Raw genomic sequence first — 24,156 nt, forward strand, 5'->3', positions numbered from 1 at the left:
TTCTTCATTTGCTTAGTTGCACTAACATAATGTTAACATTCTAAGACGCACTAAGCTAAGCTTCTTGTGCTTAGAAGCTCTAACATAACATCATGAGCAGAAAGCTCCTAACACATAGAAACATCTTTCATGCATTCAAAAAATAATCCGATTTAATATGGTAGATACATCTTTCAAGTGGGCAAGCTATAGTCTTAACATTGCATTAAACCTACTTTGTGTAACAGACAAAGAAGGTTTTCAGCTTGTGTGGGCTTGCATTCTCTTCATTTGTTTAGTTGCATAAACATAGTGTTACTGTTCACAGAACAACTCAACTAATCTTCATGTGCTCAGAGGCTCTAAACTAACTTCATGAGTATAAAAAACGCCTAACACATTAAAAACTGTCTTTCTGCATTGCAAATAACATTTCCTTTCATGTTAGAACATCCTTCATGTGGGCAAGCTTTAGTCTTAACATTGCATGAACCAACTTTCTCTTACAGAGAAAGGAAAGTTTCAGCATATGAGGGCTTGCATTCTTCTCATTTGTTTAGTTGCACTAACACAATGTTACTGTTCTCAGAAGCAACTAACACTAAAATCTTCTTGTGCTCAGAGGCTCTATCAAACTTCATGAATACAAAACTTGTTAAACACATTAAAATGGGCAAGCTTTTCTGCATTGCAAAATAACATTTCCTTTCATTTGTTAGAAACATGTTTCAGTGGGCAAGCTTCAGTCTTAACACTGCATGAACCAACTTTCTCTTACAGAGAATGAAGGTTTTCAGCATTTGAGGACTTGCATTCTCTTCAGTTGTTTAGTTGCATTAACACAATGTCACTGTTCCCAGAAGCACTTATCTGAGCTTCTCTGTGCTAAAGAGGCTCTTTCTTAACTTCATGAAATAAAATCGCCTAACACATTATAAACTGTTTTTTCTTCATTTGCAAAAACATTTCATTTCTTTCACTGTTTTAAGAAGCTTTCATCTGGACAAGCTTAGTGCCTTAACATTGCATTCCAACTTTCTCTTACAGAGAAAAAGGTTTTCAGAAAATAAGAGCTTGCATTCTCTTCATTTGTTTAGTTGCTATAACACAATGTTACTGTTCTCACCTCATTGTGCTGTTATAACTTCATAAATATAAAACTACTAACACAATAAAATCTTTCTGCATGTGGGCATAGCTTTACACTCATAGTCTTTCATTGGGCATGCTTTAGTCAAACCATTGCACAAACACTTTTGTACGCAGAAATAATGTTTTCAGCATACGTGGACTTGCATTCTCTTCATTGGATTACTTGCTCTAACATAATGTTACTGTTCCCTGAATCATTAAACTAAGATTCTAAGAAGCTCTAAAATAACATTATGAGCATAAAGCTCCTAACACATTAAAATATGTCTTCCTGCATTGCAAATAACATTTCCTTTCACTTGTTAGAAATATCCTTCATGTGGGCAAGCGTTAGTCTTAACACTGCATGAACTAACATTCACTTACAAGAGAAAGAGGTTTTCAGCATAATGATGGCTTGCAATCTTGTCATTTCTTTAGTTGCACTAAAACAGTATTACTGTTCACAAACTATCACTTATCTAAGCTTAATGTCCATTAAACATTTTAAAATATGTCTTTCTGCATTGCAAATAACATTTCCTTTCACTTGTTAGAAACCTCATTCAAGTGGGCAAGCTTCAGTCTTAAGATTGCATAAACCAACATTTCTCTCACAGAGAAAGAAGGTTTTCAGCATATAAGGGCTTGCATTCTCTTCATTTGTTTACTTGCAATAACACAATGTTACTGTTCTCAGAAGCACTTATCTAACCTTCTTGTGCTTAGAAGCTTTAACATAAGATTATGAGCATAAAACTCCAAACACATTTAAAATCAGTCTTTTTGCATTGCAAATATCATACATTTACATTTGTTAGAAACATCTTTCACGTGAACACGGTTTAGTCTTAACATTGCATAAACCATCTTTCTCTTACAGAAGCTCAAACCAACTTCATGAGTATAAAGCTCCTAACACATTAAAATATGTCTTCCTGCATGGCAAATAACATTTCCTATCATTTTTAAGACAAGCTTTCATCTGGACAAGCTTTAGTCTTAACATTGCATGAACCAACATTCTCTCACAGAGAGAAAAGATTTTCAACATATGTGGACTTTCATTCTCTTCATTTGATTAGATGCACTAACATAATGTTACAGCTCTCTAATTCAATAAACTAAGATTCCTGTGTTTAGAAGCTCTAACATAACATCAACAGTATAAAACTCCTAATGGTACAAGTTTTAGTCTTAACATTTCATTAAACCAACTTCATTTAACGGTAGATACATATTTAATATGGGAAAGCTTTAGTCTTAACATTGCATAAACCAACTCTCTCTAACAGAGAAAGAAGGTTTTCAGCATATGAGTGATTGCATTCTTTTTATTTGTTTAATTGCACTAACACAGTGTTGCTGTTCAAATAAGCACTAAACTAGGCTTCTTGTGCTTAGAGGCTCTAACCTAACTTCATGAGATTATAACTCCTAACACATTAAAATCAATCTTTCTGTATTGCAAATATAATTACTTTTCATTGGTTAGAAGCATGTTTCATGTGGACACGCTTTAGTCTTAATACTGCATGAACCAACATTCTCTTACAAGAGAAAGGTTTTCAGCATATGATGGCTTGAATTCTTCTCATTTCTTTAGTTGCACTAACTTAATTTTACTGTTCTCAGAAGCACTTATCTATCCTTCTTGTGCTCAGAGGCTCTATCCTAACTTCATGAATACAAAACTACTAACACATTAAAACCTGTCTTTAAGCATTGCAAATAACATTTAATTTCATGTTAGAAACATGTTTCATGTGGGCCAGCTTTAGTGTTAGCATTGCATACACCAACTTCCTCTTACAGAGAATGAAGGTTTCAGCATATGAGGACTTGCATTCTCTTCAGTTGTTTAGTTGCACTAACACAATGTTACTGTTCTCAGAAGCAACACTCCTAACACAATAAAATCTTTCTGCATGGCAAATATCATATATTTACATTTCAACTTTAGTCTACAAAATGCATAAAATCTTACCGAGAACAGAAAACAGTTTACTGCATGGCAAATCTAAGCTATCATATATTTTAATTTTTTAGAAATAACATTTTTTCAAGTGGGCAAGCTTTAGTCTCTTAACATTGCATAAACCAACTTTCTCTTACAGAGAAAGAAGGTTTTAAGCATATAAGAGCTTGCATTCTCTTCATTTGTTTAGTTGCACTAACACAATGTTACTGTTTTCAGAAGCACTTATCTATCCTTCTTTGTGCTCAGAGGCTCTTTCTTAACTTCATGAATATAAAACTACTAACACATTAAAAAATCTGTCTTTCTGCATTCCAAATAGCAATTTCCTCATATGTTAGAAGCAGCTTTCTTGTGGGCATGCTTTAGTCTAGCATTGCACAAACCAGATTTCACTTACGCAGAAATAATGTTTTCAGCATACGTGGACTTGCATTCTCTTCATTGGATTACTTGCTCTAACATAATGTTACTGTTCCCTGAATCATTAAACTAAGATTCTAAGAAGCTCTAACATAACATTATGAGCATAAAACTCCTAACACATTAAAATGTGTCTACCTGCATTGCAAATAACATTTCTTTTCACTTGTTAGAAACATCCTTCATGTGGGCAAGCTTTAGTCTTAACACTGCATGAACTAACATTCACTTACAAGAGAAAGGTTTTCAGCATAATGATGGCTTGCAATCTTGTCATTTCTTTAGTTGCACTAAAACAGTATTACTGTTCACAAAATCACTTATCTAAGCTTAATGTCCATTAAACATTTTAAAATACGTCTTTCTGCATTGCAAATAACATTTCCTTTCACTTGTTAGAAACCTCATTCAAGTGGGCAAGCTTCAGTCTTAACATTGCATAAACCAACTTTCTCTCACAGAGAAAGAAGGTTTTCAGCATATAAGGGCTTGCATTCTATTCATTTGTTTACTTGCAATAACACAATGTTACTGTTCTCAGAAGCACTTATCTAACCTTCTTGTGCTTAGAAGCTTTAACATAAGATTATGAGCATAAAACTCCAAACACATTAAAATCAGTCTTTTTGCATTGCAAATATCATACATTTACATTTGTTAGAAACATCTTTCACGTGAACACGGTTTAGTCTTAACATTGCATAAACCATCTTTCTCTTACAGAAGCTCAAACAACTTCATGAGTATAAAGCTCCTAACACATTAAAATATGTCTTCCTGCATTGCAAATAACATTTCCTATCATTTTTAAGACGAGCTTTCATCTGGACAAGCTTTAGTCTTAACATTGCATGAACCAACTTTCTCTCACAGAGAGAAAAGATTTTCAACATATGTGGACTTTCATTCTCTTCATTTGATTAGTTGCACTAACATAATGTTACAGATCTCTAATTCAATAAACTAAGATCCCTGTGTTTAGAAGCTATAACATAACATCAACAGTATAAAACTCCTAACACATTAAAATCTATCTTTCTGCATTGCAAGTAACATTTCATTTCATGTTAGATACATATTTAATGTGGGAAAGCTTTAGTCTTAACATTGCATAAACCAACTCTCTCTAAAAGAGAAAGAAGGTTTTCAGCATATGAGTGATTGCATTCTTTTTATTTGTTTAATTGCACTAACACAGTGTTGCTGTTCAAATAAGCACTAAACGAGGCTTCTTGTGCTTAGAGGCTCTAACCTAACTTCATGAGATTATAACTCCTAACACATTAAAATCAATCTTTCTGTATTGCAAATATAATTACTTTTCATTGGTTAGAAGCATGTTTCATGTGGACACGCTTTAGTCTTAATACTGCATGAACCAACATTCTCTTACAAGAGAAAGGTTTTACAGCATATGATGGCTTGAATTCTTCTCATTTCTTTAGTTGCACTAACTTAATTTTACTGTTCTCAGAAGCACTTATCTATCCTTCTTGTGCTCAGAGGCTCTATCCTAACTTCATGAATACAAAACTACTAACACATTAAAACCTGTCTTTAAGCATTGCAAATAACATTTCATTTCATGTTAGAAACATGTTTCATGTGGGCCAGCTTTAGTGTTAACATTGCATAAACCAACTTTCTCTTACAGAGAATGAAAGTTTCAGCATATGAGGACTTGCATTCTCTTCAGTTGTTTAGTTGCACTAACACAATGTTACTGTTCTCAGAAGCAACACTCCTAACAAAAAAAAATCTCTGCATTTCAAAAATCAAAAAATCACATATTTAAAAAACATATAAACATATTTCAAGTGGGCAAGCTTTAGTCTTAAAATTGCATAAACCAACTTTCTCTTACAGAGAAAGAAGGTTTTGAGCATATGAGGGATTGCATTCTTTGTTATACATCTTTAATGTGGGCAAGCTTTAGTCTTAACATTGCACAAACCAGATTTCACTTACGCAGAAATAATGTTGTCAGCATACGTGGACTTGCATTCTCTTCATTTGTTTACTTACTCTGACATAATGTTACTGTTCCCTGAATCATTAAACTAAGATTCTAAGAAGCTCTAACATAACATTATGAGCATAAAACTCCTAACACATTAAAATGTGTCTACCTGCATTGCAAATAACATTTCTTTTCACTTGTTAGAAAAAATCCTTCATGTGGGCAAGCTTTAGTCTTAACACTGCATTAACTAACATTCACTTACAACGAGAAAATGTTTTTCAGCATAATGATGGCTTGCAATCTTTGTCATTTCTTTAGTTGCACTAAAACAGTATTACTGTTCACAAAATCACTTATCTAAGCTTAATGTCCATTAAACATTTTAAAATATGTCTTTCTGCATTGCAAATAACATTTCCTTTCACTTGTTAGAAACCTCATTCAAGTGGGCAAGCTTCAGTCTTAACATTGCATAAACCAACTTTCTCTCACAGAGAAAGAAGGTTTTCAGCATATAAGGGCTTGCATTCTCTTCATTTGTTTACTTGCAATAACACAATGTTACTGTTCTCAGAAGCACTTATCTAACCTTCTTGTGCTTAGAAGCTTTAACATAAGATTATGAGCATAAAACTCCAAACACATTAAAATCAGTCTTTTTGCATTGCAAATATCATACATTTACATTTGTTAGAAACATCTTTCACGTGAACACGGTTTAGTCTTAACATTGCATAAACCATCTTTCTCGGTACAGAAGCTCAAACAACTTCATGAGTATAAAGCTCCTAACACATTAAAATATGTCTTCCTGCATTGCAAATAACATTTCCTTTCACTTGTTAGAAATATCCTTCATGTGGGCAAGCGTTAGTCTTAACACTGCATTAACTAACATTCACTTACAACGAGAAAGGTTTTCATCATAATGAGGGCTTGCAAGCTTGTCATTTGTTTAGTTGCACTAAAACAGTGGTACTGTTCACAGAATCACTTATCTAAGCTCAAAGTGCATAAAACATGTTAAAATATGTCTTTCTGCATTCCAAATAACATTTCCTTTCACTTGTTAGAAACCTCATTCAAGTGGGCAAGCTTCAGTCTTAACATTGCAAAAACCAACTTTCTCTTACAGAGAATGAAGGTTTCAGCGTATGAGGACTTGCATTTTAGTTGCACTAACACAATGTTACTGTTCTCAGAAGCACTTATCAAACCTTCTTTGTGCTCAGAGGCTCTAACCTTTCATGAATATAAAACTATTAACACATTAAAATCTGTCTTTCTGCATTCCAAATAGCAATTACCTTCATATGTTAGAAGCATCTTTCTTGTGGGCATGCTTTAGTCTAAGCATTGTACAAACCAGTTTTCACTTATACAGATATAATGTTTTCAACATACGTGGACTTGCATTCTCTTCATTTCATTACTTGCTCTAACATAATGTTACTGTTCCCTGAATCAATAAACTAAGATTCTTGTTCTAAGAAGCTCTAACATAACATTATGAGCATAAAACCCCTTTCTGCATTGCAATGATAGGTTTTCAGCATATGAGGGCTTGCGTTCTCTTCATTTTGTTTAGTAGCACTAACATTATGTCACTTTTCTCTGAATCACTAAACTAAGATTCTTGTGCGCAGATGCTCTAACAACTTCATGAGCATAAATCTCTTACCACATTAGAATATGTCTTCCTGCATTGCAAATAACATTTCCTTTCATTTGTTAGGAACATCTTTCATGTGGGCAAGCTTTAGTCTCAACACTGCATGAACCAACATTCTCTTACAGAGAAAGGTTTTCAGCATATGAAGGGCTTGCATTCTTGTCATTTGTTTAGTTGCATTAACACAATGTCACTGTTCCCAGAAGCACTTATCTGAGCTTCTTGTGTTAGAAGCTCTAACAACTTCATGAGCATAAAACATGTTAAAATATGTCTTTCTGCATTATTCAGGACGGTGGCAGTTTCCACAGGGTGAAAAAGGGCATACTACTGGATGATGGGGGTACTGACATTAACCTGCTGTATCCACTGTATCACACATTTTTGTCAGTTTTCATTTCAAGTACAGGTGGTTTTGATTTTGTCTGGATTGCATGCTGTTCTAACACTAACTAGTCAGAGCTCAGGTACCACCTAAAAATGCTGCCATAACCAAACAGAAAAAGAGAAATATATAAAGTCAAGTTATCATTACGTACTCAAAATTGACAGCGTACTTACACAGAGGAGAATTGGAACAGATTATTGGAATTGGCACAAACAAAATTGGTGTCCTCTAAACACAGACAAATTCAATTCAATATCTTCCATAGAACATATTTTACGCCATATAGGTTAAGTAAATTAGGAAATGACATATCTGATCAATGTCAAAGATTCACCATCTCTGTCGGAACTCTTGTGCACATGCTATGGAGTTGTACTTGTTTGAATCCATACTGGACTCATATCATCGCAGTAACCTCTTGGGTTTGTGGACAGGTTCTGGACGCCGACCCTAGGATTTGGTTACTGGGGGATGTAACCTTACTGAAGGTGAACTCAAATATGAATCATTTTGTGTTATTAGCAGCACCGGCTGACAAAAATTGTATCCTGAAAGATTGGAAGAATGTCACCCCCCCAGCCAAAAACATTGGGCTAATGAACTCCTGTCGTACTGCACACCAGAAAAAAATTCTACATTCTATTCGAGGAAAACTAAATGACTTTGAACTGATTTGGGCTCCTTTTCTGAACATTCTGACCCAACTTGACATGACCAGATGTAAAACTAAAATCAATACTTATTACCTTTAACCTTAAGATTAATTAATATTTAATATTTTGCTTTGTGGAGAGAGGTATTTTTTATTTTTATTTTTTCTGTTTTTGTGTTTTGTAAAAAAATAAAATAAAAATAAAAATTAAACTGTAAATAAACGTGTAAAAAAAAAATTCCTAATTTTTGACAAATATAGGGATAAATAATAAAAAAAAAATGGTTAGAAAAAATTGTATATACTGTATGTATATAGATGCTTATACATGTATACTGTTTATGCCTAATTTCTGATGGGTAGATTTTGGTTTTGTTTTGTAAATAGGGTAGGCGAAACAAGTCTTGGCTTCAGCCTACACCTTTTCGGTTACCTCCTTTGTTTGTATTGAATTGGTTGTATATATAATTTGTCTTATGTTTTATGTTTTGTAACAGAATAAACCTTTATTTAATAAAAAAAATAAAATTATAAAAAAAGAATTGACAGTGATGATTGATCATGAAACTAATAATTGCAGTGGCTTAAAAAAATTATCAATCATTGCTGTCAAGTCTGAGTTCTCTAGTGCTTGTGTACATCCCTATAAACACATATACACGGTATTGAGGTATGATGTATACTGCATTGATGTATACTGTAAATGCAATAAACATCATACATCTTGTCACGTCTTGTAACTTTTGGATTTTCTTTCTTTTTTTATTACTTTATGAACAATCCTATTGAAGAAAATTTATAGTATGATAAATGTAAGGATATTAATCTGGAAGAAATGGGGCCATAAAGAACCTATTCATCAGTGGTTCTTTGAAGTACTAGAATAGGTGTTTTATGGCACCAAGAAAAACACCGGTTCTTTAAAGAACCTTTCACAAAATAGTTATTCAGGGAACCAAAAGTGGTTCCTCTATGGCATCACCACGAAACCCCCTTTTTGGGTTTTCATGGCGCCTTTTTTTTTTTTTAAGAGTGTATGTGGGCTTGTATTCTCTTCATTTGGTTAGTTGCTCTAACATAATGTTACTGTTCTCTGAATCACTAAACTAAGATTATTCTGTCTAGAAGCTCTAACATAACTTCATGAGTATAAAACACCTAACACATCAAAATCACTTTCTTTATTGCAAATAACATTTATTTTAATTAGTTAGAATCTTCTTTCATATGCACTCTTTATTGCCCCATTTCTTCCAGATCAATATCCTTACATTAATCATACTATAAATTTTCTTTAATAGGTTTGTTCATAAAAAAAAAAAAAAAAAAAATCCAGAAGTAACATAACTTGACAAGATGTATGATTAAAATGTTTATTGAATTTATACATCAATGCAGTATATACATCATACCTCAATACTCTGTATATGTGTTAAATAGGGATGTGCACAAGTACTAGAGTACTCAGACTTGACAGCAATAATTCATCATTTTTTAAAGTCACTGCAATCATCGGTTTCATGATCAATCATCACTGTCAAGTCTGAGTCGATGATAACCTGACTATATATATTTCTCTTTTTCTGACTTGTAATGGCAGCATTTTGGGTGGTACCTGAGCTCTGACTAGTTAGTGTTAGGACAGCATGCCATCCAGTACTTGAAATGAAAAACTGACAAAAATGTGTAATACAGTAAATACAGCAGGTTAATGTCAGTACCCCCATCATCCACTAATATGCCCTTTTTCATCCTGTGGAAACTGCCACTGGTTGTTCAAAGAATTCCCGCTTTCACAGTCCTTTTGATGAATGGTTGAGGCTGGATACATAGGATCCTGTAACAAAAAAAAAAACAAAAAAAGTCACTTTCATTGAAAGATTCATTGATGAATAGAAAGATAGAAAGAAACAATGAACAGCATTTATTAAATTTATTAAACAATTTAGTAAACAGAAATCTTTTCCAACATTATAAATGGCTTCACTGTTACTTCTAATAAATGTAATGAAGTATTAATTTCTCTCTTCTTTTTTTTTTTACCACAAATGTATCAATTTCTCTCTTTTCTTACCAAAATGTTTGAATGGTATTGTTTCCATAAAAATGTTAAGCAGCAAAAACTGTTTTCAACATTGGTAATAATCAGAAATGTTCCTTGAGCTGCAAATCAGCATATTACAATGATTTCTGAAGGACTGTGACACTTATTTCTGAGGTATTTTAAATTGTATCATTTTAATATGCTGATTTTTTTTTTTAAATAATTTTACATTTCTTTTTCTTAAAACAGCTGAAAACAGTTTTTGCTTTTTAAATTTTCTTGTGGAAATGGTGATACCTTTTTCCAGGATTCATTAATGAATAGAAAGAACAATGAACAGCATTTATTACATTTATTAAACAATTTAGTAAATAGAAATCTTTTCCAACATCATAAATGTCTTCACTGTTACTTCTAATAAATGTAATGTACCCTTGATTAATAAAAGTATTAATTTTTCTCTTTTTTTAACACAAATGTATTAATTTCTCTCAGCAAAAACTGTTTTCAACATGGGTAATAATCAGAAATGTCTCTTGAGCTGCAAATCAGCATATTTGAATGATTTCTGAAGGATCACGTGACAATGATTTCTTATGTATTTTAAACTGTAATATTTTACAATATTTCTGTTTTTACTGTATTTTTAATCAAATAAATGAAGTGAGCAGGAGACTTACATAGAAAAAATAACATGCCATTTATCACAGAGCCAACAGTAATAAGTATATAGGCATGTGTATTTTAAAGGAAGCAAGCTACAGCAGAAGTGAAATGCAGAAAATAAAATTATATATATATAACTTAAAAACACACACAAACCAGTTTCTTAAAATAACAGAAGTAACTAATGTTTTTAGGTTGGTGTCACTCAGGTTTGGATGTCAAAACCTTCCTAAATAACTGTAATGTAACAGATGCATGGTGATATAAGAAAATATGTTGTGGAAAAAAAGCATATTCACGTATTTAAAGGGCTTTCTTAGCTCACCTGTGTTTCCTACATTTCTGTCAGCAGCTCCCTTCAGATACTTTGACATTTTGGAGCTTCTCTTCTGTTGTAGAGAGATTATATTCTCATTCCTGAAACCACAGAAGAAATTTGATCAATATTTGTTTACCATGAAAGATAAAAATACGTTTGAACTAACGTTAGATTCAGTTAATTTGCGCTCCTTGTAAGTGACGTCACCGATTAACAGTACAGCGCATATTTAATAAGCTAGACAACTTTCAATATACCGTGGACAAACTGACAGCAAACCCTTTACAAAGCTATCAAAACTTCTCATCTATACATAAAGATGTGATTAAAAGCCCAAACTCTCATTAAAAAGAGCTCAAGCTATAGAGTTAGCTTACCTCACCTAAAAAAAAAAAAACACTTGCGATGATAACGGACTCTTTCGAAGTTTTCTAAGTAAATATTCAACAGAAATGTGTCAGTTACATGTAAGAAACATGGAAGAGTTGCATGTGATATACATATATGTGATTATTTGTGTGATTTTAGGTATTAAACTTACCTGAAAGCAGTGAAAACAGCAGCGAGAAATGGAGATTTACGGTTTGCAGTTGGTGTTGTTGCCCCGTTTCCATGGCAACTCCCTCCGCTCCAGCGTTTGAATGAGAGTCCAGTATTCAGCGGTTGGCTTGCATTCTCTACATTTGGTAAGTTGCACTAACATGTTGTAACTGTTCAAAGAATCATTAAAAGCAAGCCTCTTGTGCTTAGTGTTTATTAATCAAAAAAACTCCAGTAGATCCTTTTAAATTTATTATCTATTTTAATGCTGTTTTGTATGACTCAAAAAATAATTAGGATTGTTATTTAAGTTTAGTCTAAAAAAAATACTGCAATCATGGTTTAAAATTAAATAAAAAGGCAGAGTGGTACAAAATATTAAAATATTAAAAATGCCATTTTGTCCCACTATCCATTTTGCACCTATGCATTTGTCGTAGAACTACAAAATAAGATTCAAATTCGTGATTTAATAAAGATTTAATGTGATTTTAAGTTGTTTATGTAGTGTTCTAATTCTAGAGGTTTATTTATGCAAATGCTGCGTGACTTTGACATGTTTTAATGGGCGTGAGCGCTGAATACTGGAGTCTCATTCAAACGCTGGAGCGGAGGGAGTTGCCATGGAAACGGGGCGACAACACCAACTGACGAACTTCTCTCTCGCAGCTGTTTTCACTTCTTTCAGGTGAGTTTAATACCTAAAACTACACAAATATCACATTCAACTGTTCCAGACACTTTCTTACATGTAACGGTCACGTTTCTGTTGAATATTTACTTAACAGAAAACTGTGAAAGAGTCCGTTAGCATCTCAACTGTTTTCAGACAAGGTAAGCAGTTTACTCTTTAGCTTGAGCTCTTTTTAATGAGAGTTTGGGATTTTAATCACATCTTTATGTGTAGATAAGATGTTTTGATAGCTTTGTAAAGGGTTTGCTGTCAGTTTGTCAGTGGTTTATTGAAAGTTGTCTAACTTATTTAGCCTAAAATATGCGCTGTACTGTTAATCGGTGATGTCACTTACAAGGAGCGCGAATTAACTGAATCTAACTGTTCAAACGTGTTTTTATCTTTCATGGTAAACAAATATTGATAAAAAAAATGTTCTGTGGTTTCAGGAGTGATAATATAATCTCTCTACAACAGAAGAGAAGCTTCAAAATGTAAATGTTTCTGAATATAAAACCTTAAATAAAAGTATAAAAAAAAAATTACCAAATAAAGCTCATTCATATGCATTTTCTCACAACATATGTTCTTATATCTATTACAGTTATTTTAGGAACGTTTTGACATCAAAACCTGAGTGACACAAACCTAAAACATTAATGTTAATACTGTTATTTTAAGAAACTGGTTTGTGTGTGTGTGTTTTTTATATATATATATATATATATATATATATATATATATATATATATATATATATATATAATATTTTATTTTCTGCATTTCACTTCTGCCCTAGTTTGCTTCCTTTAAAATAAACCTACCTGTATACTAAATATTGTTGGCTCTGTGATAAATGGCATATTATGTTTCTAGATTCTTCTATAATGATGGCCGTTCAGCAGAGTTGGAGCAGACCTCCTGTCGGACAACATCTCTTAGACACTATGAACCATGTTACTAGTAAGTAAATCCTCAAATATTCTGTCCAAACGTTAGTGATTTTTTTAAATGTATTTTTTGAACGTTTTTTTTTTTTTTTTTATGTAAGGCTTCTGCTCACTGCATTTATTTGATTAAAAATACAGTAAAAACAGAAATATTGTAAAATATTATAAACATTTAAAACACCTCAGAAATCAGTGCACATGATCCTTCAGAAATCATTCTAATATGCTGATTTCCAGCTCAAGAGACATTTCTGATTATTACCAATGTTGAAAACAGTTTTTGCTGCTTAACATTTTTATGGAAACAATACCATTCAAACATTTGTGGTAAGAAAAGAGAGAAATTTATACACTTGTGGTAAAAAAGAGAGAAATTAATACTTTTATCAATCAAGCGTGCATTACATTTATTAGAAGTAACAGTGAAGACATTTATAATGTTGGAAAAGATTTATATTTACTAAATTGTTTAATAAATGTAATTAATGCTGTTCATTGTTCTTTTTATTCATCAATGAATCCTGAAAAAGGTATCACCATTTCCACAAAAATGTTAAAAAGCAAAAACTGTTTTCAACTGTTTTTAAAAAAAAAAGAAATTTAAAATTATTTTAAAATAAAAATAAAAAAATCATCAAATCTGCATTATTTTTTGTTACAGGATCCTATGTACCCACCCTCAACCATTCATCAAAAGGACTGTAAAGGTGGGAATTCTCTGAACAACCAGGGGCAGTTTCCACGGGATGAAAAAGGGCATACTAGTGGATGATGGGAGTATTGACATTAACCTGTTGTATTCACTGTATTACACATTTTTGTCAGTTTTCCATTTCAAGTACTGGTGGTTTTGATTTTGTCTGGATGGCATGCTTTCCTAACACTAATGGGTACGACTTGGTTGGGCACGGCTCAGTACGGTACGGCTCGGATCCACAATAGACAACAAAACTTTTTGATTGTTAAAAAAGGTGCTCGTTCAAAACAGTTGCGTTCGATCCTTTGCTGCTGTGGTGATTTAAATCTAGCGGTTCTTTTGTGTTTGTGTCACAAGTTCAGTGACGCAGGAAGTGACAATTCTCTCTGGCCAATCCGTGATCAGCAGAGTTTACACATCACATTTTGGTATAACGGTACGGTTCACTTGGAACCTCAACCGAGGTGGTACTAAAAAAAGTACCAGGTACCAGGTACCCAGTGGAAAACCCCCCAAAAGTGAACCGTACTGAGCCGTTCTGTGCCGTACCAGGCAGTGGAAAAGCGCCATAATAAGTCAAAGCTCAGGTACCACATAAAATGCGGCCATGAGCAAACAGAAAAAGAGAAATATATAAAGTGAGGTTATCATCAAGTACTCAGACTTAACAGCGATGATTGATCATGAAACTAATGATTACAGTGACTTTAAATTTTTTTTTAATTATTGCTGTCATGTCTGAGTACTTCCAGTACTTGTGCACATCCCTATTAAACACATATACACGGTATTGAGGTATGATGTAATACTGCATTGATGTATACTGTAAATGCAATAAACATTTTAATCATACATATTGTCACGTCTTGTTACTTCTGGATTTTATTTCTTTTATTTTTTTTATTACTTTATGAACAATCCTATTAAAGAAAATGTATAGTATGATAGATGTAAGGATATTGCTTTATGGCACCAAGAAAAACACTGGTTCTTTAAAGAACCTTTTTACAAAATGGTTCTTCAAGGAATCAAAAATGATTCCTCTGTGGCATTGCTGCAAAACCCCTTTTTTGGTTCTTCCTGGTGCCTTTTTTTTAAAGAGTGTATGTGGGCTTGCATTCTTTTCATTTGGTTAGCTGCTCTAACATAATGTTACTGTTCTCTGAATCACTAAACTAAGATTCTTGTGCATAGAAGCAATAACATAACTTAGTATAAATCACCTAACACATCATAATCACTCTTTCTGCATTGCAAATAACATTTTCTTTCGTTTATTAGAAACATCTATCATGTGGGCAAGCTTTAGTCTTAACATTGCATGAACTAACTTTCTCTTACAGAGAATGAAGGTTTTCAGCATATGAGAGCTTGCATTCTTGTCATTTGTTTAGTTTCACTAACACAGTGTTACTGTTCTCTGAATCACTAAACTAGTATTCTTGTGCTTAGAAGCTCTAAAATGACTTCATAAGCTTAAAAGAGGTTAAAGTGCATGTTATTGCATTGCAAATAACATTTCCCTCAATTTGTTATAAAAATCTTTCATGTGGGCGAGGTTAGTCGTAACATTGCACAAAACAAATTTCACTTACAAGAGAAAAGGTTTTCAGCATGTGAGGGCTTGCATTCTCTTCATTTGTTTAGTTGCAATAACACAATGTTACTGTTCTCAGAAGCACTTATCTATCCTTCATTGTGCTCAGTGGCTCTATCCTAACTTCATGAATATAAAATTTCTATCACATTAAAATCAGTCTTTCTTCATTGCAAATATCATATATTTACATTTGTTAGAAACATCTTTCATGTGTGTAAGCTTTATTCTTAACACTGCATGAACCAACATTCTCTTACAAGAGAAAGGTTTTCAGCATTTGAGGGCTTGCATTCTCTTCATTTGGTTACTTGCACTAACATAATGTTAATGTTGTCTGAATCACTAAACTAAGATTCTTGTGCTTAGAAGCTCTAACATAACTTCATAAGTATAAAACGCCTAACACATTAAAATCTGTCTTTCTGCATTGCTATTATAATTTAAATTCAAGATAGAAACATCTTTCATGTGGGCAAGCTTTAATCTTAACATTGCATAAACCAACTGTCTCTTACAGAGAACAAAGTTTTTCAGCATATGAGGGGTTGCATTCTCTTCATTTGTTTAGTTGCAATAACACAACGTAACTGTTCTCAGCAGCACTTATCTAACCTTCTTGTGCTTAGAAGTTTAACATAACATTATGAGCATAAAACTCCTAACACATTAAAATCAGTCTTCCTGCATATCATCATATATTTACATTTGTTAGAAACATCTTTCACGTGAACAAGCTGTAGTCTTAACATTGCATGAAACAACTTTCTCTTACAGAGAAAGAATGTTTTCAGCATAGGAGTGCTTGCATTCTTGTCATCTTGCCATTTAGTTATAGTTTCTTGTCACTTGGTTAGTTTCTTGTCATTCTTGTCATTTGGTTAGAAGGTTTTCAGCATGTGAGGGCTTGCAATCTATTCATCTGTTTAGTTGCAATAACACAAAGTTACTGTTCTCAGAAGCACTTCTCTATCATTCTATGTGCTCAGAGGCTCTAACCTAACTTCATTAATCTAAAACTCCTAACACAATAAAATCTTTCTGCATGGCAAATATCATATATTTACATTTGTTAGAAACATATTTCAAGTGGGCAAGCTTTAGTCTTAAAATTGCATAAACCAACTTTCTCTTACAGAGAAAGAAGGTTTTCAGCATATGAGGGATTGCATTTTTATTTGTTTAGTTGCACTAACACAGTGTTACTGTTCAAAGAAGCACTAAACTAGGCGTCTTGTGCTAAGAGGCTCTAACCTAACTTCATGAGTTTATAGCTCCTAACACATTAAAAATCAATCTTTCTGCATTGCAAATATCATTTCTTTTCATTTGTTAGAAACATCTTTCATGTGGACAAGCTTTAGTCTTAATATTGCAGAATGCAACTTTCTCTTACAGAGAAAAAAGGTTTTCAGCATATATGAACCTTCATTCTCTTCATTTGATTAGTTTCAGTAACATGATGTTACAGTTTTCTAAATCAGTAAACTAAGATTTCTGTGCTTAGAAGCTCTAACATAACATCAACAGTATAAAACTCCTAACACATCTGTCTTACTGCATTGCAAGTAACATTTCATGTCATGTTAGATACATCTTTAATGTGGGCAAGCATTAGTCTTAACATTGCATAAACCAACTGTCTCTTACAGAGAAAGAAGGTTTTCAGCATATGAGGAATTGCATTCTTTTTATTTCTTAAGGTTGCACTAACTCAATTTTACTGTTCTCAGAAGCACTAATTCTATCCTTCTCTGTGCTCAGAGGCTCTATCCTAACTTCATGAATATAAAACGCCTAACACATTAAAAACTGTCTTTCTGCAAAAAAAATAACAATCACTATCAATACAAAGACAAGCTTTCATCTGGACAAGCTTTAGTCTTAACATTGCATGAACCAACTTTCTCTCACAGAGAAAGAAGGTTTTCAGCATATAAGAGCTTCATTCTCTTCATTTGTTTAGTTGCTATATCACAATGTTACTGTTTTCAGAAGCACTTATCTATCCTTCTTTGTGCTCAGAGGCTCTTTCTTAACTTCATGAATATAAAACTACTAACACATTAAAATCTGTCTTTCTGCATTTCCAAATAGCAATTACCCTCATATGTTAGAAGCAGCTTTCTTGTGGGCATGCTTTAGTCTAGCATTGCACAAACCAGATTTCACTTACGCAGAAATAATGTTGTCAGCATACGTGGACTTGCATTCTCTTCATTTGTTTACTTACTCTGACATAATGTTACTGTTCCCTGAATCATTAAAACTAAGATTCTAAGAAGCTCTAACATAACATTATGAGCATAAAACTCCTAACACATTAAAATGTGTCTACCTGCATTGCAAATAACATTTCTTTTCACTTGTTAGAAACATCCTTCATGTGGGCAAGCTTTAGTCTTAACACCTGCATGAACTAACATTCACTTACAAGAGAAACATTATCACCATAAACAAAATCACCAATCAAATAATAATAACCACCAAAAAAAACAGTATTACTGTTCACAAAATCACTTATCTAAGCTTAATGTCCATTAAACATTTTAAAATATGTCTTTCTGCATTGCAAATAACATTTCCTTTCACTTGTTAGAGACCTCATTCAAGTGGGCAAGCTTCAGTCTTAACATTGCATAAACCAACTTTCTCTCACAGAGAAAGAAGGTTTTCAGCATATAAGAGCTTCATTCTCTTCATTTGTTTACTTGCAATAACACAATGTTACTGTTCTCAGAAGCACTTATCTAACCTTCTTGTGCTTAGAAGCTTTAACCTAAGATCATGAGCATAAAACTCCTAAACACATTAAAATCAATCTTTTTGCATTGCAAATATCATTACATTTCATTTGTTAGAAACATCTTTCATGTGGACACGCTTTAGTCTTAACATTGCATAAACCAACTTTCTCTTACAGAGCTCAAACAACTTCATGAGTATAAAGCTCTTTCATTCTTTCATTTGTTTTCCTGCATTGCAAATAACATAATTCCTATCATTTCTCAAGACGAGCTTTCATCTACAAGCTTTAGTCTTAGACATTGCATGAACCAACTAACTCTCACAGATAGAAAAGATTTAACATATTAAAACTGTCTTCTCTTCATTGCAAACTAACAATAACACAATTTTACTGTTAGAAGCACTTATCTAACCTTCTTGTGCTTAGCTTTAGTCTTAACATAAGCATATGAAACATTAAAACTCTCTAACAGAGAAAAATCAGTCTTTTTGCATATGCAAATTGCATTCATTTCATTTGTTTAGTTGCACATCTTTCACAGTGAACACTGTTTAAATAAACATTGCATAAACCATCTTTGTGCTTACAGAAGCTCAACCTAACTTCATGAGATATAAAACTCCTAACACATTAAAATATGTTTTCTGCATTGCAAATAACATTTCCTATCATTTTTTAGAAGCAGCTTTCATGTGGACAAGCTTTAGTCTTAACATTGCATGAACCAACTTTCTCTCACAGAGAGAAAAGATTTTCAACATATGTGGACTTTCATTCTCTTCAATTGATTAGATCTGCACTAACATAATGTTACAGCTCTCTAATTCAATAAACTAAGATTCCTGTGTTTAGAAGCTCTAACATAACATCAACAGTATAAAACTCCTAACACATTAAAATCTATCTTTCTGCATTGCAAGTAACATTTCATTTCATGTTAGTTACTTATTTAATGTGGGAAAGCTTTAGTCTTAACATTGCATAAACCAACTGTCTCTAACAGAGAAAGAAGGTTTTCAGCATATGAGTGATTGCATTCTTTTTATTTGTTTAATTTGCACTAACACAGTGTTTACTGTTCAAATAAGCACTAAACTAGGCTTCTTGTGCTTAGAGGCTCTAACCTAACTTCATGAGATTAAAACTCCTAACACATTAAAATCAATCTTTCTGTATGGCAAATATAATTACTTTTCATTGGTTAGAAGCATGTTTCATGTGGGCACGCTTTAGTCTTAATACTGCATAAAACCAACATTTCTCTTACAAGAGAAAGGTTTTTCAGCATATGATGGGGATTGCATTCTTCTCATTTCTTTAGTTGCACTAACTTAATTTTACTGTTCTCAGAAGCACTTATCTATCCTTCTTGTGCTCAGAGGCTCTATCCTAACTTCATGAATACAAAACTACTAACACATTAAAACCTGTCTTTAAGCATTGCAAATAACATTTCATTTCATGTTCGAAACATTTTTCATGTGGGCCAGCTTTAGTGTTAACACTGCATAAACCAACTTTCTCTTACAGAGAATGAAGGTTTTCAGCATTTGAGGACTTGCATTCTCTTCAGTTGTTTAGTTGCATTAACACAATGTCACTGTTCCCAGAAGTCACTCCTAACACTAAAATTCTTTCTGCTTGGCAAATATCATATATTTACATTTGTTAGAAACATATTTCAAATCTCCTTAAGTCTTAAAATTGCATAAACCAACTTTCTCTTACATTGAAAGAAGGTAAGCATTTGAGGGATCATTCTTTGTTAGAAACATGTTTCAATGTGGGCAAGCTTTAGTCTTAACATTGCACAAACCAACTTTCTCTTACAGAGAATGAAGGTTTCAGCATATGAGGACTTGCATTCTCTTCATTTGTTTACTTGCTCTAACACAATGTTACTGTTCTCAGAATCACTTATCAAACTTATTGTTCTCAGAAGCTCTAACATAACATTATGAGCATAAAACTACTAACACATTAACATATATCTTTCTGCATTCAAATAACATTACTTTCGTATGTTAGAAACATCTTTCATGTGGGCAAGCTTTAGTCTTAAGCTTTGCACGAACCAACATTTCACTTACAAGAAAAATGTTTTCAGCATAATGATGACTTGCATTCTCTTCATTTGAGTACTTGCACTAACAACAGTTTACTGTTCACAAAAATCGCTCTATCTAACATAACTTAATGCATCCAAACTCCTAAACATTAAAAAATCAGTCTTTCTGCATTGCAAATAACATTTCCTTTCACTTGTTAGAAACCTCTTTCAAGTGGAACAAGCTTTAGTCTTTACATTGCATAAACCAACTTTCTCTTGCAGAGAATGAAGGTTTTCAGCATATGAGGACTTGCATTTTCTTCAGTTGTTTAGTTGCACTAACACAATGTTTACTGTTCTCAGAAGCAATTATCCAAGCTTATTGTGCTTAGAAGCTCTAACATAACATTTTGAGCATAAAACACAAAAAAATAAAAATAAAAAATATCTGCACTTCAAATAACTTAAAAAACCATCTGAAACAAACAAATAACATTAAAAAAAACTTTAGCCAGCATTCTGCAAAAACCAACTTTCTCTTTCAGAGAAAGAAGATTTTCCGCATATGACGGCTTGCATTCTCTTCATTTCTTTAGTTGCACTAACATAATGTTACTGTTCTCAGAAGCAATTATCCAAGCTTATTGTGCTTAGAGGCTCTAACCTAACTTCATGAATATAAAACTCCTAACACATGAAAATTTGTCTTTCTGCATTGCAAGTAACATTTCATTTCATGTTAGACACATCTTTAATGTGGGCAAGCTTTAGTTTTAACATCGCTGGAACCAACTTTCTCTTACAGAGCAAGAAGTTTTTCAGCATATGAGGGATTGCATTCTTTTTATTTCTTTAGTTGCACTAACTCAATTTTACTGTTCTCAGAAGCACTTATCTATCCTTCTTGTGTTTAGAGGCTCTATCCTAACTTCATGAATATAAAACTAGTAACGCATTAGAATCTGTCTTTAAGTATTGCAAATAACATCTCATTTCATGTTAGAAACATGTTTCATGTGGGCCAGCTTTAGTCTTATTGCATAAACCAACTTTCTCTTACAGAGAATGAAGGTTTCAGCATATGAGGATTTGCATTCTCTTCAGTTGTTTAGTTGCAGTAACACAGTTACTGTTCCCTGAATCGCTCTAACATAACATTATGAGCATAAAACTCCTAACACATTAAAATCAGTCTTTCTGCATTGGAAATATCATATATTTACATTTGTTAGAAATTTCTTTCATGTGAACAACCTTTAGTCTTTACATTGCATAAACCAACTTTCTCTTACAGAGAATGAAGGTTTTCAGCATATGTGGTCTTTTATTCTCTTCATTTGATTAGTTGCAGTAACATAATGTTACTGTTCTCAGAAGCAATTATCCAAGCTTATTGTGCTTAGAGGCTCTAACCTAACTTCATGAATATAAAACTCCTAACACATTAAAATCTGTCTTTCTTCATTGCAAATAACATTTCCTATCATTTTTAAGACAAGCTATCATGTGGACAAGCTTTAGTCTTAATATTGCATAATGCAACTTTCTCTTACAGAGAAAAAAGGTTTTCAGCATATGTGGACTTTCATTCTCTTCATTTGATTAGTTGCAGTAAACATAATGTTACAGTTTTTTAAATAAATAAACTATGATTCCTGTGCTTAGACGCTCTAACATAACATCAACAGTATAAAACTCCTAACACATTAAAATCTATCTTTATGCATTGCAAGTAACATTTCATTTCATGTTAGAAACATGTTTCATGTGGGCCAGCTTTAGTCTTAACATTGCATGAACCAACCTTCTCTTACAGAGAATGAAGGTTTCAGCATATGAGGACTTGCATGCTCTTCAGTTGTTTAGTTGCACTAACACAATGTTACTGTTCTCAGAAGCACTTATCAAACCTTATTGTGCTCAGAGGCTCTAACCTAACGTCATGAATATAAAACTACTAACACATAAAAATCTGTCTTTATGCATTCCAAATAGCAATTGCCTTCATATGTTAGAAGCATCTTTCTTGTAGGCATGCTTTAGTCTAAGCATTGCACAAACCAGTTTTCACTTACGCAGAAATAATGTTTTCAGCATACCTGGACTTGAATTCTCTTCATTTGAGTACTTGCTCTAACATAAAGTTACTGTTCCCTGAATCGCTCTAACATAACATAATTAGCATAAAACTCCTAACACATTAAAATCAGTCTTTCTGCATTGCAAATATCATATATTTACATTTGTTAGAAATTTCTTTCATGTGAACAACTTTTAGTCTTTACATTGCATAAACCAACTTTCTCTTACAGAGATTGAAGGTTTTCAGCATATTTGGACTTTTATTCTCTTCATTTGATTAGTTGCAGTAACATAATGTTACTGTTCTCAGAAGCAATTATCCAAGCTTATTGTGCTTAGAGGCTCTAACCTAACTTCATGAATATAAAACTCCTAACACATTAAAATCTGTCTTTCTTTATTGCAAATAACATTTCCTATAATTTTTAAGACAAGCTATCATGTGGACAAGCTTTAGTCTTAATAATGCATAAACCAACTTTCTCTTACAGAGAATGAAGGTTTTCAGCATATGAAGACTTGCATTTTCTTCATTTGATTAGTTGCACTAACATAATGTTACTGTTCTCAGAAGCAATTATCCAAGCTTATTGTGCTTAGAGGCTCTAACCTAACTTCATGAATATAAAACTCCTAACACATGAAAATCTGTCTTTCTTCATTGCAAATTACTTTTCCTATAATTTTTAAGACAAGCTATCATGTGGACAAGCTTTAGTCTTAATATTGCATAATGCAACTTTCTCTTACAGAGAAAAAAGGTTTTCAGCATATGTGAACCTTTATTCTCTTCATTTGATTAGTTGCAGTAACATAATGTTACAGTTTTCTAAATCAATAAACTAAGATTCCTGTGCTTAGAAGCTCTAACATAACATCAACAGTATAAAACTCCTAACACATTAAAATCTGTCTTTCTGCATTGCAATTAACATTTAATTTCATGTTAGATACATCTTTAATGAGGGCAAGCGTTAGTCTTAACATTGCATAAACCAACTTTCTCTTACAGAGAATGAAGGTTTCAGCATATGAGGACTTGCATTCTCTTCAGTTGTTTAGTTGCACTAACACAATGTCACTGTTCTCAGAAGCACTTATCAAACCTTATTGTGCTCAGAGGCTCTAAACTAACTTCATGAATATAAAACTACTAACACATTAAAATCTGTCTTTCTGCATTCCAAATAGCAATTACCTTCATATGTTAGAAGCATTTTTCTTGTGGGCATGCTTTAGTCTAAGCATTACACAAACCAGTTTTCACTTATGCAGATATAATGTTTTCAGGATACGTGGAATTGCATTCTCTTCATTTGATTACTTGCTCTAACATAATGTTACTGTTCCCTGAATCGCTCTAACGTAACATTATGAGCATAAAACTCCTAACACATTAAAATCAGTCTTTCTGCATTGCAAGTAACATTTCATTTCATGTTAGAAACATGTTTCATGTGGGCCAACTTTAGTCTTAACATTGCATAAACCAACTTTCTCTTTCAGAGAAAGAAGGTTTTCAGCATATTACGGCTTGCATTCTCTTCATTTCTTTAGTTGCAGTAACATAATGTTACTGTTCTCAGAAGCAATTATCCAAGCT

General features: G+C 32.8%; 2 long non-coding RNA genes across 2 annotated transcripts; one reads left to right on the forward strand and one right to left on the reverse strand.

The window, feature by feature from the left end:
• Window positions 1-9,461: 9,461 nt before the first annotated feature.
• LOC122144323 lies at window positions 9,462-11,935 on the reverse strand. Its single transcript, XR_006159655.1, has 4 exons — window positions 11,757-11,935; window positions 11,593-11,646; window positions 11,222-11,313; window positions 9,462-10,023 (listed from the first exon to the last, which is right to left on the reverse strand). It is a non-coding gene; the product is annotated as an uncharacterized LOC122144323 (long non-coding RNA).
• An 83-nt stretch (window positions 11,936-12,018) lies between these two features.
• LOC109093142 lies at window positions 12,019-12,938 on the forward strand. The gene is made up of 3 exons (XR_006159656.1): window positions 12,019-12,443; window positions 12,544-12,589; window positions 12,878-12,938. It is a non-coding gene; the product is annotated as an uncharacterized LOC109093142 (long non-coding RNA).
• Window positions 12,939-24,156: the final 11,218 nt, after the last annotated feature.

The sequence above is a fragment of the Cyprinus carpio genome, unplaced genomic scaffold, assembly GCF_018340385.1.
Source record: "Cyprinus carpio isolate SPL01 unplaced genomic scaffold, ASM1834038v1 S000006643, whole genome shotgun sequence".
Classification (NCBI taxonomy): Eukaryota; Metazoa; Chordata; class Actinopteri; order Cypriniformes; family Cyprinidae; genus Cyprinus; species Cyprinus carpio.